This window comes from Canis lupus, chromosome 22 (genome assembly GCF_003254725.2).
Source record: "Canis lupus dingo isolate Sandy chromosome 22, ASM325472v2, whole genome shotgun sequence".
NCBI lineage: Eukaryota > Metazoa > Chordata > Mammalia > Carnivora > Canidae > Canis > Canis lupus.
This window is the reverse complement of record NC_064264.1, coordinates 44,719,003-44,737,155: the sequence shown is the minus strand read 5'-3', so window position 1 is coordinate 44,737,155 and position 18,153 is coordinate 44,719,003. Positions and strand designations below refer to the sequence as shown.

Here is an 18,153-nt window from a genome sequence, read left to right as displayed (position 1 = left end):
AAAAAGGGGAAGTCTGCATAACTCTTTCATAAACTTTAATTCCTAAATAAGTCAGAAGGATTTAGGGGCTCTTAAAATGATCACTAGTTTCTAACAGAAGATCTTGATCATTTTTTTTAGTGCTGATTTTAACTGAATGTTTCCTGTTCTAGAACATTTGGGAAGTTTCTTTAATATTTTGGGGGTTTCATTCTCAGTAGAATTTCATGAGTAGAAATTTAAGAACAACTTTTTTTTTTCATTTGTTAGAAGAATGTGAAAAAAATATCTAATAATATTTTAATGGAGAACAGCTAAGATCTTGGCAAATGGCCCAAAGAGAATGACAAACTGGGGTGAATGTCCTTTAGGCTGAAATCAGGGAATCAGGTGTTAAGTCAAAGAAATAAATGCAACACTAGCTTAAGCAACATCATCCCCAAATTTTGTCAGGAATAGTACCTAAAGGTGCTGATCCTGCTGTGTTTGCAGTAAAGTTGTGTGGTAACAGTAACACAATTCAGTTTCTTTTCCTAAAGTTTGTATCTGGTACAGACGGCCTTTGGTGTTTGATCCAGCATAACCACATTGGACAGCCTTGACTTACGATATCTGGCCAGTTACATACTTTGTGAGCCTTACCATTTTCCACAGTTGGTGTAGGAACCATGAATCAAGAATAATTGCTGCTTTTCAATTTGTGCTCATGAACAATTTTATAAGCTTTTTCTTGTGTAAAGAGATATGAAACTTTTGAATAACATGTAATAAGCTATATAGGAAAATATATTTTGAGATAGGCAGAACTACAAGGAAGACCTTATTTTCAGAAACCAATTTCTCACTCAGATAAATGTCTCACCCACCAAATGGATGAACAGGAGCCTTGTGGGCTCTATTCACCACCTCACTTCCATTTCAGGGCACTGTCTATGCAAATCAAGAGAAACACAGGATAGTAAGTAAAATGAATCCAGGAACAACTTAGAGAACCCTCAGGAGGAAATATTGCAAGCTTTATTTCTAACAGATGAAAGAAAATATGTGTGTATGTGTGTCGGGGGGAGAATGGGAAAAATCAGACATGCACTGCAATTGCTCATTCATAAATGATGTAAAATTATATCAGGCCCATGCTGAAACATCTATGGATAGTAAAATGAGAGGTGTAGCATGGCTTATTCAATGACCTAATATAATATACTGAATTTTTGTACGTGTATAAAGTTTACTAGAAATCTAGAGAGGGTGGACAACGAAACAACTAAGTTTCCTTAGCTGATCTGTACTAAACTGGCATAATTCTCAGTACTACAAAGTTCTAATTCTTAATTTATAGGGAAAAATTGTTCTTTTTAAAGTTCATACATTAGAATAAACTGCAGATTGGCCTAACAGAACATATCAAATATCTACAAACAGCTTCTCATAGATGTTGATGACCCTCTCTCATAACAAGAGAGCTGAGCAGAATTTTTAAATTTTAAAATTACCTTACTGCTTTACCATACCAGAGACGTATGCCTGACTTTGAAGATACTAATAATCTAGAAGGAAAGAGAAGCCAGAAATTTTCCTATCTTACTCTTTATTACATACTTTTTTTTTTTTCCAAGTCTTCTCTTCAGTAGAAGAGCTTCACCAGTGTTCAGTAGTATTTATGGAAACAAGGCTAGAAGCAAGAATTAGATTCTTCTAACTTTGTTTTTAAAACTAAGTGACTCAAAAACAAAACAAAACAAAACAAAAAAACCTAAGTGACTCAAATGAAGTTGCCTTTTAGTAAAAATAAATTATACAGGTTTTTTTCACTTAATTGATAAAAGAATTAAAATTAAGACAGATGTAAGAAAACATTGCATGTACTACAGATCACATAAATATAGATAAAACTAGCATCTTGGGCACAGTATCCACATTTCCAACTAGATACACATTTTCAAGTATTTTCTCCAACTTAATCTCCCTAAATTCTACTGAACAATGAAAAAGACTTCCTCACTAAAAGTTGATGTGAAAAAAAAGTATGATGAAAAGTACTGAAGAAAGGGATGGCAAAAGGAAAGTTTCTATTTCTTCTATCCATCTTGAAATATAAAGGAAATGTAACATCTAGCAGAGGGACTAATAAACAAAATCCAATAATCTAGTACAGTCAATATATCTTAATTGATTGAATAGTAAGTGATAGCTATTCAGGCCATCCACTACAAATATTGTCACATTCTAATTGTCAACTGCAGTAAAACAAGCATTAGTATCAGACTGACCTAGGTTTTCACTGTAGTAACTATATTAACTATGTTTGTGACCTTAGACACACTATTTCATCACCCTGACTGGGACCTAGATTGACCTAAAAGTCAATTTCAGCACGTTTTATAGATGACAAATAGCAATGAAGAATGATAATTAAATGACAATACTAAACTTTCAAAGATAAAATTAGTTACTATATATAAGCCAACCTCTACAATAATGGATATAAAATAGGTACTCAAAAATATTAGCTACTTTCTTTCCAAATCCAAAACTTCTAAAATTGGAGGATATGAAATGTGCCAAAAAATGGTTATTTCTAACTCATTTAAAAGAAAATGTGGTTTTTTTTTCTGTTACAGTGGCTCCTGAGCAATTTAAATTTCTTGACACATCACTGCATATAATAAATACTTACTAAACTCCTCTAAAGATAAATTATAATAATATAATCAATTGCAACCTCCAGACCCATATAGGGTAGCAACAACTATACTTTTAGCCTTATTTAAAGAAAATCAAAAGTTCACAATATAATACCCATTCAATCAGGGATCCTCAGAATCATGGATATGTGAATTCAGTATAAGTTTTTAATTTGTTACAGCAGTTTGAATCTAAAAATTATTTCATGGGAAAACAAGAAGTCTTCACCTCTGAGAAGTCTCTCACCAGATTAGTGATGAACAGATTTGTCTTGACAGCAATAAAAGAAAAAACATGGCCAATCTTTAATCTTACTGAAGAAACTCAATTATCCTCCCATAGATACAGAAAAATTTAGAGAGAAATAGGTTCTGTTGTTTTGTTGTGTTTGTTATTTTATTGATATAACTGACATATTATTTTACATATACATTTAAAATATATGCGTGTACAACATAAAGATTCAATTCCTAATGATTCAATATTATATCTATTGTAAAAAATCATCACCACAATAAGTCTAGTTAACCTCATCACCATACAGAGTCAATAAGTTTTTTCTCTTGTGATGAAAACTTTTAAGATCTACTCTTAGAAACTTTCAAATATCCAATGCATGGTTATTAATAAAGAATATTTTTAAATATGTATATGCATAAGCAAAGTGGTTTGGGATTGGGATCATGATCAACCAATGACTTCTCAACTGCTGCACAAAAGTTGTCTTAGGAGACAGTGGTTGAAAGCAGCACTGACTTGGATGTAGAGACAGGAGACAGGAGAAAAATAAGGCCTTTTTATTTTGTTACCTTACAGAACAGGAAGTTAAATACTTGTGCTCTTCTGATTGAAAGAAAATAATATTTAGGATTTAAAATCCTCAAGCCTGCATTGTTTTGGTAAAAGAAGAAAATGGTAGTGAAGATACATTACAGAAAGCTGTTATGGGCAGTAAAGCTGAAAAGGTTTATAAAAAGGCTGAAGAGAATATGTTAACGTTTCAGTAAAGCACAGTTTTAGGCACTTAGTATAATGAAGATTGGTTGGGAAACAATTAAATGATTAAGGAGAAATCCAATATTTTTTTTTTCCTTGTGACCATTATTATAAAAGGAAAACAAAACAAAACAAAACAAAACAAAAAACAAACCATTGCTCCGAACAGGAAAAGGCAAACTGAAATAAAATAATCACTTCAAAAACAAAACAAACAAGCAAATAAACAAACTATGGGAATTCTAGTTTCATAGAGGAAAGATTGTCTGCTATCCTAAATCTTACTTCAGTCTAAGAAAAGAAACAGTACCAGAAGTTCATAGATTTAACACAGAGAATGAAATTCTGTCTGCTGCTTACCATGTCTTCTTGAGGATATGTGTCCTCAGGTTGAGAGCCAGGACAGAAGGTGGAATGGTTTTACAATAGACAAAGAATGAAATATTCTTGAGAAAATGAGTATAATTTCCTGATCATATAAGAGACATGCTGAGCATTAAAAAAGAAAAAAAATGGAATAAAATTTCTGTCAGAGAACAGAAAAAAAAAATGAATGAGTAAATTAAGGACATATATTGCCATTTTGCACAGATTATGAGTAGCCTTTCTGCTGGGAGCTGCCCGTGGTGCTGAACCTTCACACAGCAATTTAGTAAATAGTCCCCTTTGAATCCATCTTTCCTCTTGACTTGAACTATCACTTACAGCAGTTATTTATCAAAAAATGCAATGTTATCTGACTTTATTTATTATGTAGGTCAATTTTATGCCCAGATCCACATCCAAAGTGACTTCAACCTCACCTTGATTCAGCTTATTACCCAGGCAAGAAACTTATCCAGACTCCCACCACCTAATTTATACTAAGGTGAATTCAAAGCACAGACAATCCAACATTTCCAATGAATTAAGTAAAGTACTAATCTTGAGTTATATCACTTACAATAAACCAAAAGTGGTGTTTCCTTATCAAAGGAACTAAGCTCTATTAAAACACTTCACATATTCCAGCCTCAACACCTACAGGGAAAATGTCTACTTGTGCTATTTTGTTAAAAGAAATGGTTTTAGCTACTTTATTAGTTTAAAAAATGTAGCCAAGAAACAACAAAAAGAACAAGGATTTGAGGCTATGGTGTAAGGTTTCTTTACACTGTTGATTAGATTTAGGGATATCACTTGAATTCTCTATGCCTTGCCTTCTTTATTGACAAAATTAGTAAGATATAAGGATATATACATAGCAAATAGGATATTAGGGGTTACAGTGATTATACTTTTAAATATAAAAGTTCAGGAACAGTTAGATTAAAATCATAATAACTCCTAAGTACATCTACACCTGTTAAAATAGAATGCTGCCTGAAACTAAGGCTCCACTTCAAAGACAAAAGCCAACATCTAGATGGTCTAAAATTTTAAATAGTGAGCTATCAGATAAACCTAAGGAGAAGAAGCTATTGCTGAAAGAAGAAACCAAACACTAAATCCAAGTTTTGTAGGTTCAAGATAAGACTATCTGTCTTATCTTGACTACATGTTATTTATGTACTGAATTTTTAATGCTTTTCTGATCACCTGGACAAATAGACAATAGCTGTAATAGAAAGTTCACAGAACTAGCAGACAGATTCCTCAGATTATTAACGTTTATAGATGGGCTGGCAAAATTATTGGAAAAGAGCATTTGCATTTGCACTTACTTACAAACTCACTAAATAGAGACAATCTAACTAGAAACAACCTATATCCTTTTAGAAAGTTAGCTTTGGAGAATCTTGGCAAAGCAAATAGAGTCTTGTAAAAGCAAATATACAGTGGTTATGTGTAATTAGGTTAGTCATTCTTATGGATAGTAAAAATAATTTATGAAAGATTGTATGGTAAAGGTCTAGTGTCAAAAAAAGAATTATGATTTTAAAAGAAATGAGATGGTCATGATATTCAAGAGAAAATATCAGTTGGTGTTATTCCAACCAAAGTGCTTTCAACAATTTCAAAAATGCCACTTTTACTACAAATGAGGTATGCTTAGGCTGAGTTGGCAGGAAGCCACTGATTCAAGACAAACTAGAATTATATTTAAACACATTTATAATCAATACTCATTCTACTTCCAAAGTGATTGTAGATGATTTAAAATAAAATACACATATGCAACATAGCTTTGAATTAGAACAAGGAAAAGTATTTAGTAAAGAGCAGAAATAAAATTTATTAAATACTGAGGAAATACTCACTATGACTTAAGCTTTTAGCTCCGACCTTCTTGATAGGCAGAGAAAACAGAAATAGGATTCTATACCATTTTCAAACATACCACAGACATTTTTAATGCTGCATCTTGCCTGTGCTGTTTCCATGAACTAAAATACCTTTCTCATGTTGCTTTGTTTATTGAAATTACATACATCCCCAAGTCCTACTTTGTGTACAACTGTTCTTACTAAAACATTCTTGGTCCTTCCTAATGTGATTTATAGTGTATGTTTTACACTCACAGAAGACTTTGATTATGAATCTTTGGTCATATATTTATAGGATAATCATTTATGTTCTATTCTGTCTTTCCAACCAGGTTCTAAGTTGCTGAAGGACATAAAGTATATCTTCATACTGGTATACCAGAGTCATTAATAAAAGTTTTAGGAATTATTTTTAGAGCTTCCTTCAATAACCCATTTATTTGAAAATAGTAATTTTCATTTTGATTGTTTTTCTATGATGATCTTAGCTATTATTAAATAACAATCTAAGAATTCAGTAAGGTTCACTGAGCAAGAATAGCATTAGAAAAATGCTGTATAGAAAATAAACCTTTGAGGAGAAAGGAAAGATGGCAGTGGAGTAGAAGGACCATAGGCTCACCTTATCCCACAAATACAACAAGACAACTATCAAATCATACTAAATACCCCAGAAATCAACCTAAAGACTAGCAGAGCAAACTCCACAAATAAAGGTAGAGAAGATGCCACATCAAAGAAAGTAGGAAGTTCAGAGACACGGTTTGGGAGAAAAACAGCTGATGGCCACTGTGCTGGGGAATAAGCTAAAATCACATAAAAAGGAAAGAAAGAGACCAACACACAGGAGAGTCCTGACAGGAGCATGAATCTCCATAGAAATTGGCTTGGAAAGTAAGGAAGGTTGAATTTTGTGAGTTCTTAAACTATCGATCTTAAAGCCTAGAGTCCTAAGGGTCAGCGTGCTTGGCTTGGGGAGAGTCTGGAGGGCACGACACTGCTCTTGTAGAGAACAGGCCAAACAGCCCAAAACCAGTGTGGGAAACAGCAATGTAAACAGTGCCTGGAGCACACAGTGGGAAGTTATTTGTTCATCTCCAAGCATGTTCCAGAGAGTCAGGATTCATGTTCAGACTCCTACAAGAACAAAGGAAATGGCTGATGTCATTTCCCTCCCCAGCCTCACAGCATAAGCACAGGACCAACTGCAAGAATGACCACAGATGGCACTCCCTACCTAACTGGCTTATACCAAACCCCACCTCCTCCTGTGTTCTGGAGGAACTGCCTTTCCCAGTCATATCTGCCTCAGTCCCAGGGTGGTAGGCACCCCCTCCATCAGTACACTGGCCCAAACCCCTGCCATCACCATCTCTCTGGACCCAGGAGTTTTGTAGAGCCTTGGTTCTGCTGGCAGGTGTGGTAGGTCTCATTTCATAAGTAGACCAGAGTACATTTAGTTATAATGTACCACATTCAGGCCACAGACCAAAAACTGCCCACCACAGGCAAACAGAGCCTTTGAAGATAATTGGCCTGAAAGATAAAGTGGCCAGGACACAACAGCAGAGAACACACAGCTTACATTGGAGGTACTCTCAGAAGTGCCAGAACCTGGAGAACAGGGTAACTGTAGGGCACTGCAGGGAACTACAGGACTTCTTTTTCATAAGGATATTATTCTAAAGAACAGGAGAGGAAACTGACTTGACTAAGAGAGCAGCAGGCACAGAGATTTAGATAAAATGAGAAAACAGAGGAATTTGTCCTAGATGACAGAACAAAACTAGCTCATGGCCACAGATCTGAGTGAAGCAAATATAAGTAACAAGTCTGATAGAAAATTTAAAGTAATAATAATAAAAGTAGTCACTATATATGAGAAAAGAGTGGAAGACACTAGTGAGACCCTTAACACAAAAATAACAACATAAGAGAGAAAAATGGATCATTAATCAGAAACACAATTGATGGAATGAACACCAAGCTGGAAGAAGCAGCAGAACAAATTAGTGACCTACATGACAGAGTAGTAGAAAGTAAAGAGGCTGAACAAAAGAGAGAACAAATAATTATGCAAAATGAGAACAAACTTAGGGAACTCAGTGACTCCAACCAAAAAAATTTTTTTTAAGATTTTATTCATCTACTCATGAGGGACACACACACACACACACACACACACACAGAGGCAGAGACACAGGCAGAGGGTGAAGAAGGCTCCATGCAGGAAGCCTGATGTGGAACTCGATCCCAGGTCTCCAGGATCAGCCCCTGGGCCGAAGGTGGTGCTAAGCCACCCGGGCTGCCCAGACTCCATCAAATGTAGTAACACTCACATTATAGGAGTCTCAGAGGAAAGAGAGAAAAGGGGGCAGAAAATTTATTTGAAGAGATAACAGCTGGAAACATACCTAATCTATGGAAGGAAAGAGATATCCAGATCCAGAAGACACAGAGAATTTCAAACAAAATCAACCAAAGCAAATCCATGCAAAGACATATTGTAATTAAAGTGACGAAATTTAGGGATAAAGAAAAAAAATGAAAAGTAGCAACACAAAAGACAGTTACATATAAGGGAAACTCCATAAGGCTAACAGAGGATTTTTTGGCAGAAACTTTGCAGCCAGAAGGGAGTGGCATTATATAACCAAAGTGCTAAGTGGGAAAAATCTGCAGTCAAGAATATTTCATCCAGCAAGGCTATCATTCACAATAGAAGGAGAGATAAAGAGTTTTCCAGAAAAATAAAAACTAAAGAAATCCATGACCACTAAAACTTCCAAGTAATATTAAGGAAACACTTTGAGTAGAACAGAAAGACCAAAGTGACAGTATCGAGGTAGGAAACACAAAAACAATAAAAATGTTTATTTTTGTAAAGCATCTGTCAAGTAAGTCACAAAATAAAAAGGTGTAAAATATGACACTATATATCTAAACCAGGGGGAGGAGAGGAGGAAAGAATGGGTTCAAACATAAGCAACTATCAACTTAATATAGATTGCTATATGCAGAAGAGGCTATATACAAACATAATGGTAACCACAAATCAAAAATCACTAATAAATATGCAAGGAATAAAGAGGAGGAATTCCAAATATACCACTATATAAAAGAAGCAAATGATGAAAGAGACAAAGACAGAAAAGACCAGAGAAAATTTTAAGAAACAAACACAAAGCAGGAAGTTAACTAGCAATAAATACATATCTACCAATAAATTATTTGAGGGTGCTTGGGTGGCTAAGTGGTTGAGTGTCTGCCTTTGGCTCAGGTTGCAATCTGGGGTTCCTGGGATCGAGTCCTGCATCAGGCTCCCTGCAGGGAGCCTGCCTCTCCCTCTGCCTATGTTTCTGCCTCTCTCTGTGTGTCTCTCATGAATAAATAAACAATTTTTAAAAATTATTTGAATGTAAATCGACTAAACACTCCAATCAAAAGATATAGGGTGACAAAATGGATTAAAAAACAAGACCCGTCTATATTCTGCTTACAAGAGATTCATTTTAGACCTAAAGACACCTGCAAACTGAAAGTAAGAGGATGGAGGAACATTTTTCCATGCAAATGGATGTCAAAAGAAAGCTGGAGTAGCAATAATTATACCAGGCAAAAAAAAAAAAAAAACTTTATTTATTTTTTTTTAAAAAAAACCTTTAAAAGAAAGACTATAACAAGAGACAAAGAAAAATTAAAATTATTAATAATAATAATAATAATGTACAATTCAACAAGAAGTTATAACAATTGTAAATATTTATGCACCCAATATGGTAGCATACAAACATATAAAATAGTCAATAACAGACATAAAGGAACTAATTGATAGTCGTACAAAAATAGTAGGGGACTTTAACAAATCATTTACATTAATAGATCATCTAATAGAAAATCAACAAGGAAATAATGGCTTTGAATGACACACTGGACTGGATGGTATTGACAGATATATTCAGAACATTTCATCCTTAAAACAGCCAAATACATCCTTTTCAAATACACATGATAGATTCTCCAGAAAAGATCATACATTACACCACAAAACAAGCCTCAAAAAATTCAAAAAGAAAAAAAAAAAATTTCAAAAAGACGGAAGTCAAATCATGCATTTTTTTTTTTCTGACCACAACACTATGAAACTTGTAGTTAACCACAAGTAAAAAACCTACAAAGATCAGAAATGCATACAGGTTAAAGAACATACTACTAAACTACTAAATAATGAATGGGTCAGCCATAAAGTAAAAGAATAAATTAAAGAGTACATAGAATCATTGAAAACAATGATTTAAAACCTTTGAGATGCAGCAAAATCAGGTCTAAGAGGGAAACTTTTAGCAATACAGGCCTATTTTGAGAAACAAGAAAAATCCCAGATAAACAACATAACACTATACCTAAAGGAGCTAGAAAAAGAAAAACAATTTTAAAACCAGCAGAAGGAAGGAAATAAATTAGAACAGAAATATATAATACAGAAACAAAACAAAACAAAAAGAAACAAAACACACAAACAATAACACAGATCAATGAAAACAGAAGCTGGTTCTTTGGGGGGGAAAAGAAAATCAATAAAATTGAAGAATTTCTAGCCAGACTTATCAAGAAAAAAAAAAAAAAACAGAAAGGACTCAAATAAATGAAATCCCAAATGAAAGAAGAGGAAAAGCTTTTAGGGAAGTTTTTAGCAATATAGGCCTACTTTGAGAAGCAAATATGAAAAACCATATGCTAACAAATTGGACAACCTAGAAGAAATAGATAACTTCCTAGAAACATATAACCTTCCAAAACTGAAATAAGAAGATATAGAAAATCTCAACAAATTACCAGCAAAGAAATTGAATCAATAATCATGGCTTCAAAGGCAAATTTTACTAAATATTCAAAGCAGGGTTAATACCTATTCTTATCAAATTATTGCAAAAATAGAAAAGAAAGGAAAATTTCCAAATTTATTCTATGAGTCCAATATTACCCTGATACCAAAACCAGGTAAAAGCATCACACAAAAAAGAGAACTCCGGGCCAATATCTGTGTTGAACATCGATTCTAAAATCCTCAATAAAATACTAATAAACTGAATCCAATAATACAGTAAAAAGAATCATTCACCAAGATCAAATGGGATTTATTCCTGCATTGCAAGGGTGGTTCAATATTTGCAAATCATTCAAGGTGATACATCACATCAATAAGAGAAAAGATAAGAAACATATGATCACTTCAACAAACACAGACAAATCATTTGACAAAATACAATATCCACTAAAGATAAAAAACCCTCAACAGAATAGGTTTGGAGTGAACATACCTCAACATAATACAGGCCATATATGAAAACCCACAGGTAACATCATCCTCAGTGGGAAAAACTGATAGCCTTTTCCTTAAGGTCAGAAACAAGACAGGGATGTCCACTCTCACTGCTAGTATTGAACATCCTAGCCCCAGAAAGCACACAAGAGAAAGAAATAAAAGGCATCCCAACTGGTAAGAAAAAAGTTAAACTTTCTCTATTTGCAAATGACATAATATATATAGACAACGCAAAACACTTCAACAAAAAAACTGTTAAAACTGATATCACAGGATACAAAAACAATCTACCTAGGTCTGTTGCATTTCTATATACCAATAATGAAACAGAAGAAAGAAATTAAGAAAACAATTCCATTTATAATTGCACCCAAAATAACAAGATACTTAGGAATAAACCTAACCAAAGAGGTGAAAAACATGTACTCTGAAAACTATAAAATACTGATAAAAGAAGTTGAAGACAACACAAAGAAATGAAAAAAAAAATTCCATCCTTATGTATTGGAACAACAAATATCATTAAAATGTCTATTCTACCCAAAGAAATCTATACACTCAATGCAATCCCTGTCAAAATGCCAATAGCATTTTACATACTACTAGAACAAATAATCCTAAAATATGTACAGAACCATAAAAGACCACAAATGGCTAAAGCAATCTTGAAAAAGAAGAGCAAAGCTGGAGATATCACAATTTCAGACTTCATGTTATATTGCAAATCTGTAGTAATCAAAGCAGTATGGTTCTGCCACAAAAATAGACAGATGGATCAATGGAACAGAATAGAAAACCCAGAAATGAACTATATGCATATGATTAATCTTTGACAAAGCAGGAAGGAATATAAAACGGGAAAAAGACAGTCTCTTCAATGAATGGTGTTGGTAAAACTGGACAGCAACACACAAAAGCATGAAACCAGACCACTTTCTTACACCATACACAATAATAAATTTAAAATGGGTTAAAGACCTAAATTTGAGACCTGAAGTCATAAGAATCCTAGAAAAGAGCATAGGTTATAACTTTTCTGACATCGGCCATAGAAATATTTTCAAGATAGGTCCCTGAGGGAAAGGAAACAAAACCAAAAACTATTGGGACTATATTACAATAAAAAGTTTCTGCGGTGAAGGAAACAGTCAACAAAACAAAAGGCAACTTTTGGATGGGAGAAGATATTTACAAATGACATTTCCAGTAAAGGGTAAGTATCCAAGATATATGAATAACTTAGACAACTCAACACCCAAAAATCAAACAATCCAATTAAAATACTGGCATTAGACATGAACAGACATTTCTCCAAAGAAGACATACACTCCTGCTCATCTGCACCTGGTAACCTCTCCTTTACCTTCGGTCTTTATGAATTTGCTCATTCTAGGTATACTCCAAATAAGTGGAATCATACAATATCTGTCTTCTGTGTCTGGCTGCATCTCTACAGTAGTGTATGTATATGTACATGCATCTGTATTATAGCATGTATCAGAATTTAATAACATTTTATGCTGAATAATATTCCATTATATGTATATACATCACATTTTGTTTATGTATTCACAAGTGACAAACACTTGTTTTTTTCCCATCTTTTATCTTTTATGAATATTGCTACTATGAAGATTGGTATATAGGCATTGGTTCAAGTCTTGCTTTTCTTTTGGATAGATACCTAGAATTGGAATTGTTGGATCATGCAGTCATTCTCATTCTGTGTTTAACTTCTTGACAAACTGCCAGGCTCATTGCTTTTTATAATAATGACATTAGAAAAGGCCTTCCTGAGCACCAATAAACTCCACATGTTTCTCTCAATTTTTGCTTGTTTCTGGTCTCTCTTTTCCCTTGTTTCAGTGGCCGAAATCAATTCTTTCTTTTGGCTGCTCAGAATCTACCACTTACGCTCTAACCTATGCACCTTCACTCTTCTCAAAGGAAAGCTATCTCATTATCCCAAGTGGTTGATAAACTGATAAATTAACAGCAGGTAATGACTTCTAGGGAATGGATTTTTCTTCCATCCATGATTATATCTATTGCTAAAGACTTTTTTGAGAAAATGAGTTACTCTAAAAAACAAAGGCAAAAACAAAACAAATAAACACATGAAAATCTTAAGATTTTGAAATGTTCCACAGTATATGGAAGGAATGGGAGGAGACAATGCACTTCTGGAAGCCCATCCGATGTACCTGTAGAGCCAAGCCCTTCTCCTGATGCACAGTAGATTTGAGTCTTCTTGATAGATGTGGTAAAGCTAGCTTATATAACAACAATAATAACAAGTAATATTAATACTTTAGAATTTATTAGGTTAATTTTCAGTGTTTTAATACATTAACTTGCTTAAGCCTCACAAAAGCTGTTCTGGTGAGAAACTTGAAAACAGGGAGATTAAATACATTAGTCAAAGCCAAAGGGCCAATAAGAAACGGCAGCATCATATAAAAATGTTTAGACCAATATGTTAGTGAACATACAAGACTGACTACTGCGAACAGAAAAGGAGTTATTCATCAAAACTATCACCCTTCACTTAACTGCAAAAAGAGAGAGAGAGAGAGAGATGACTTTCTAAAGGGTCTTTGTTAAACATTCAAACTGTTAATATTCATCGCTTTAAAAGAAAATGAAGGATGCGACAGTTGAATAAAACATTTGAAAACTACATTTTTAGTCATGCGTGACTATTCTAACAATTCCTAACAACGACAACAACAACAAAACCACACACCAGAATGATTTACAATGCATGTACCCATTTTTACAAAAATTGAAAATGTTCTACATAGTTGATGGAAGCAGTGGACTTAGTATTCTTTCTCACCAAATCTTGTGAATGCCCTCAGTTTATGTAAAACCATTTCCCTTTCCTGTAGCTTCATGTATGCTGAACCAATATCACCTGCTCGAAATGGCTTCAAATACGTTTGGATCCCATGGGACTGTGATCAGGGAAGCACAGAGCACAAGGAAAACCTGTCATGGCTCCCACATATCTCCTATTTCCCCTAGGGGATCAGGGAAACCCCAAGCACCCTTCAGTTCAAGCTAGCCAAGAATATAGTCAAGATGAGAGCAGGATAACTTAATAAACAATTATTTTATTATGATGTTAAAAGAGGCTATGAAATGCTACATGATTTAAATATTAAGACTAGTTTTTCTTGAGTCAGAATGATTATTCTTTTTTTAAAGATTTTATTTATTTATTCATGAGAGACACACACAGAGAGGCAGAGACACAGGCAGAAGGAGAAGCAAGTTCCCTGCAGGGAGCCCAATGCAGGACTTGATTCCAGGACCCCGGGATCAAGCCCTGAGCCAAAGGTAGATACTCAACCACCGAGCCACCCAGGCATCCCAGGACCATTATTCTTTAGCAATATCAGAACTTTGATTCTTAATCCTGATTAAGTGCAGTAAATAAAGACAGTGAAGAAATGTGGTTGCATGTGTTTAAACTGATGCAATGGAGCACAGTCATGGGCAAGGGGGTTAAGAACATACTGCACTTCTCTAGGGCACAATATGAGATACACAGCAACTTATCAAATTGCTATTCAAATCAGCTGGCAGTGAAAGCAAAGTAACCAATGTTTACCACTTTGGGACAAACAAATAACGTGAAAACCAGACTGCAGTTTTTGCATTGCTGTGTAGTAGAATAGAAAAGAAAGAGAATGGGATTTAAAGTCAGAGAACCTAGCCTAGCAAATTCCTGGCTGTGTCAAGTCAATCGATCCCATTAAGCATCAATTTCCTCATCTATAAGGTGAAATCAGAAATGAAAATACTTTTCAACCTCTTCTCGCGTTGTTATGAAGCTCAAGGAAAAAAAGTCTGAGAAAATATTTTTCATCACCTACAAAATATCACTTAATTAGAAAATGTATAAAAAGTATAGGAAAAAACTGTTTGTTTTTTTTATCTATGGGGAACGAATTCGACCTTATGGAAGATGAACTCACAACTCTGGGTTCATCAGCACCAGAGTCTAACCAATTAAGCTAAGTGGCAGAAGACACCCACATTTCAAAATAAAATTTCAAGCACATGAAACAGAGTAACGTGTTTATAATGTTAAATGAGGTGTTTCATAATTAATTTTCAATGGCAGGTGAGGCTTATACATTCCCTGGTACTTCATGCTCTGCAGTGCCAATATGAAATTAGAAATAACACAATCCAAAAAAACTGGCACTCCATGTGGAGAATGGTAAGGGCAAAATTGAAATGTGTCCACCTTGATTATTTGGAACCATGTCAGGCAAGGCCCGGATCTAAGGCAGTTTGCAAGCTGGAGGTGATGGACACGCTCACCAAGGAGGAGGTTTGACACCAGCCTCTCCGTGCTCCTGGCACCTGAGAATTCTACATGCAGCAGCCAGAGCTTTGTGGCGCTTGGCCCCTACTCACATCACTGAACTGCCTTCAGTTTTGTTGCTGTCTCCGACAGACCATTTTCAAAATAACTAGATCGTACATATGGAGTCTCAAATGAAGGAGAAAATACACTTTTGTGATTAAAATAGTTCATTTTAGTGACTTGTAAATGGGCGGCAGTCACTTAAAAAAAACGATAGGCCATTTTATAATCTATATTCATTACAACAAAGTCAATTTCAAAACACTTATTATTTGCTACTAGATATATGATGCATTTTTAATTAATATAAACTGATAATCTGGCATACTAGAAAAATCTTAGTCATCATGTATGGCTCCTTATTGAATAGGAGAAATGATAAAATATTTTGTGATTTACTTTGTCCTTCATGTAGACAAATTACCTATGCCTCCTTAAATTTAGGCATACTTGATATTTTCAGATTGAGTAACTTGGAAGTTTCAAATGCCACTCTTTTTTTAATATGCAAAAGACTCTATGACACTTCAATAAAAATTTTATTTAGAAAACATATATTTATGAAGTCTTAACTAATTACCATGCACTGTTCTGGGAGCTGGACATAGATCAGTGAAGAAAATAAAGTCTCCTAAAAGGCTCAGTGACATTATAAACAACTTAGGTCCTTTCTCTTTCCTGTTCTCAGTCCTCAGACGACATCTAAATGACCAGAAAAATGTCATCTACGGGCAGCCCTAGTGGCACAGCGGTTTAGCGCCGCCTGCAGCCTGGGGTGTGATCCTGGAGACCTGGGATCGAGTCCCACGTCGGGCTCCCTGCATGAAGCCTGCTTCTCCCTCTGCCTGTGTCTCTGCCTCTCTGTCTCTCTCTCTCTCTCTCTCTCTCAGTCTGTGTCTCTATGCATAAATAAATAAAATCTTTAAAAAAATGTCATCTACTTGAATCTTTATGAAAATTCTTTGAAATGGTATACAATACGTTTAAAAATGTCGAGGTAGAAAATGGAGAGTAAAGATGTTTGAAGTAATAAACCCAAAGTATCTTAAATCTCCAACAATAGTTATGGAGTATCCAAGATGTACAAATAGCATATTCCTACAAAGAAAACACAATTTTACTCAAAAATAATCTACAGCTTAACTGAGTAAATAAAACAAGCATGTAAAAAGTATAAATAACACTTGAATATAAATAGCATTCTGATAGTTAAACAAATAGAACAGAATATGAACAGAACTCAGTCAAGCCTTTTGATGACTAATGTTTTGAGTACCACACGAATGGACTCCAGGAAGGATAAATACCAGAGCCTTGCTACATAGGAAAGGTAATTCTTAAATACAAATGAGATCCCAATTAAAGTGACCCATCCTTTTAAATATTCATATACCAAAAATATAAATTCTGCATCATCACAAGGTACATAAAAAAACTCTTTGACAAACTAATTTTGAAAAGAAAAAATTTGGAAAGAGAAGGTATGTGTTTAATATTAATACCAATAAATGATATTATATTATTTCCTATATTTGCTTTCTTAACTACCAGTAATCTTTTCATGATTGGTAATGGACAGAGCTAAATACTTTTCTCTCGGCTGCCAGTAAGAAAACTAACTCCCACAGATATTTACCTTGATGTATTGCTATGGGCTACTTAATAATGTTAAATGTGATTTATATGGAAATTATAAATTTAATATATAGATAATGCCTTTTCCTCTTATTTTTGAAGGTAAGTTTTTACAAAGAAAACTGGCAAATGTTGCCAAGAAATAGATACTGAGATAGTAAATATTTCAAATATGGAGGAATATTTAATACCTACAATGGAATATACTTTTTGAAAGGAGTCGTGTTTTAGACATGTGTAACTCAGAATGTAGGGGATGCTGTGGTATGCCATCCAGACCCATTTTTCGAACATGGAGGTATATATTTCTCCCAGTTGCTGGGAATGCTAGCAGCGGAAATACAACTGGAAGCTGCATGTTCAAGGCCAGCCCCCCCACCCCCCAGGAGAAGCAAGTGGACAACGACTGCTGAGCGTGCAGGTATAGAGGCTCAGCCCCCTTGCCTCAAGACTGGAAGGGCCATTTGGGCTTGAGAGCACTCCATGGGATCACTGGAGGCCGACCATAGCTCAACTCTTCCACTGCAAACCCTTGCTCCTTCACTTCTGTGGGGGTTGATTCCGAGGACTCTGACCGTTAAATTTACTGCAAACGTGTTTTCAACTTATCATTCTTTTTTTTCCTGTGGTAATCCTCCTAAGGTAGTAAGTTTGGAATAATCCTTTTAATCCCTCCTGCCCATTCATTACTCGAGGCATCTACTCACTTAATTAGCAATATTTGTAGCTAAACTTTTCAAAGTATTGCCAGTTATAAGCCAATAAGGCCAATATTTTCTAAACAAAATATACTAAAATGTTCTCCTCTAAATTATAACCAACTTAGAAAAAATCAATACAATTAAGTGGCTGTCAAAAAGGGTACTAAAAGTTAAATTCAAAAGAAAATAGAAAAATGCATCTAG

The 18,153-nt window shown here is 34.5% G+C and overlaps 1 protein-coding gene across 2 annotated transcripts in view; it reads right to left on the bottom strand.

The window, feature by feature from the left end:
- Positions 1-18,153, bottom strand: part of GPC6 (glypican 6) — a 1,091,148-nt gene that overhangs the window by 656,311 nt on the left and 416,684 nt on the right. The gene's annotated exons all lie outside the window — the stretch shown is intronic.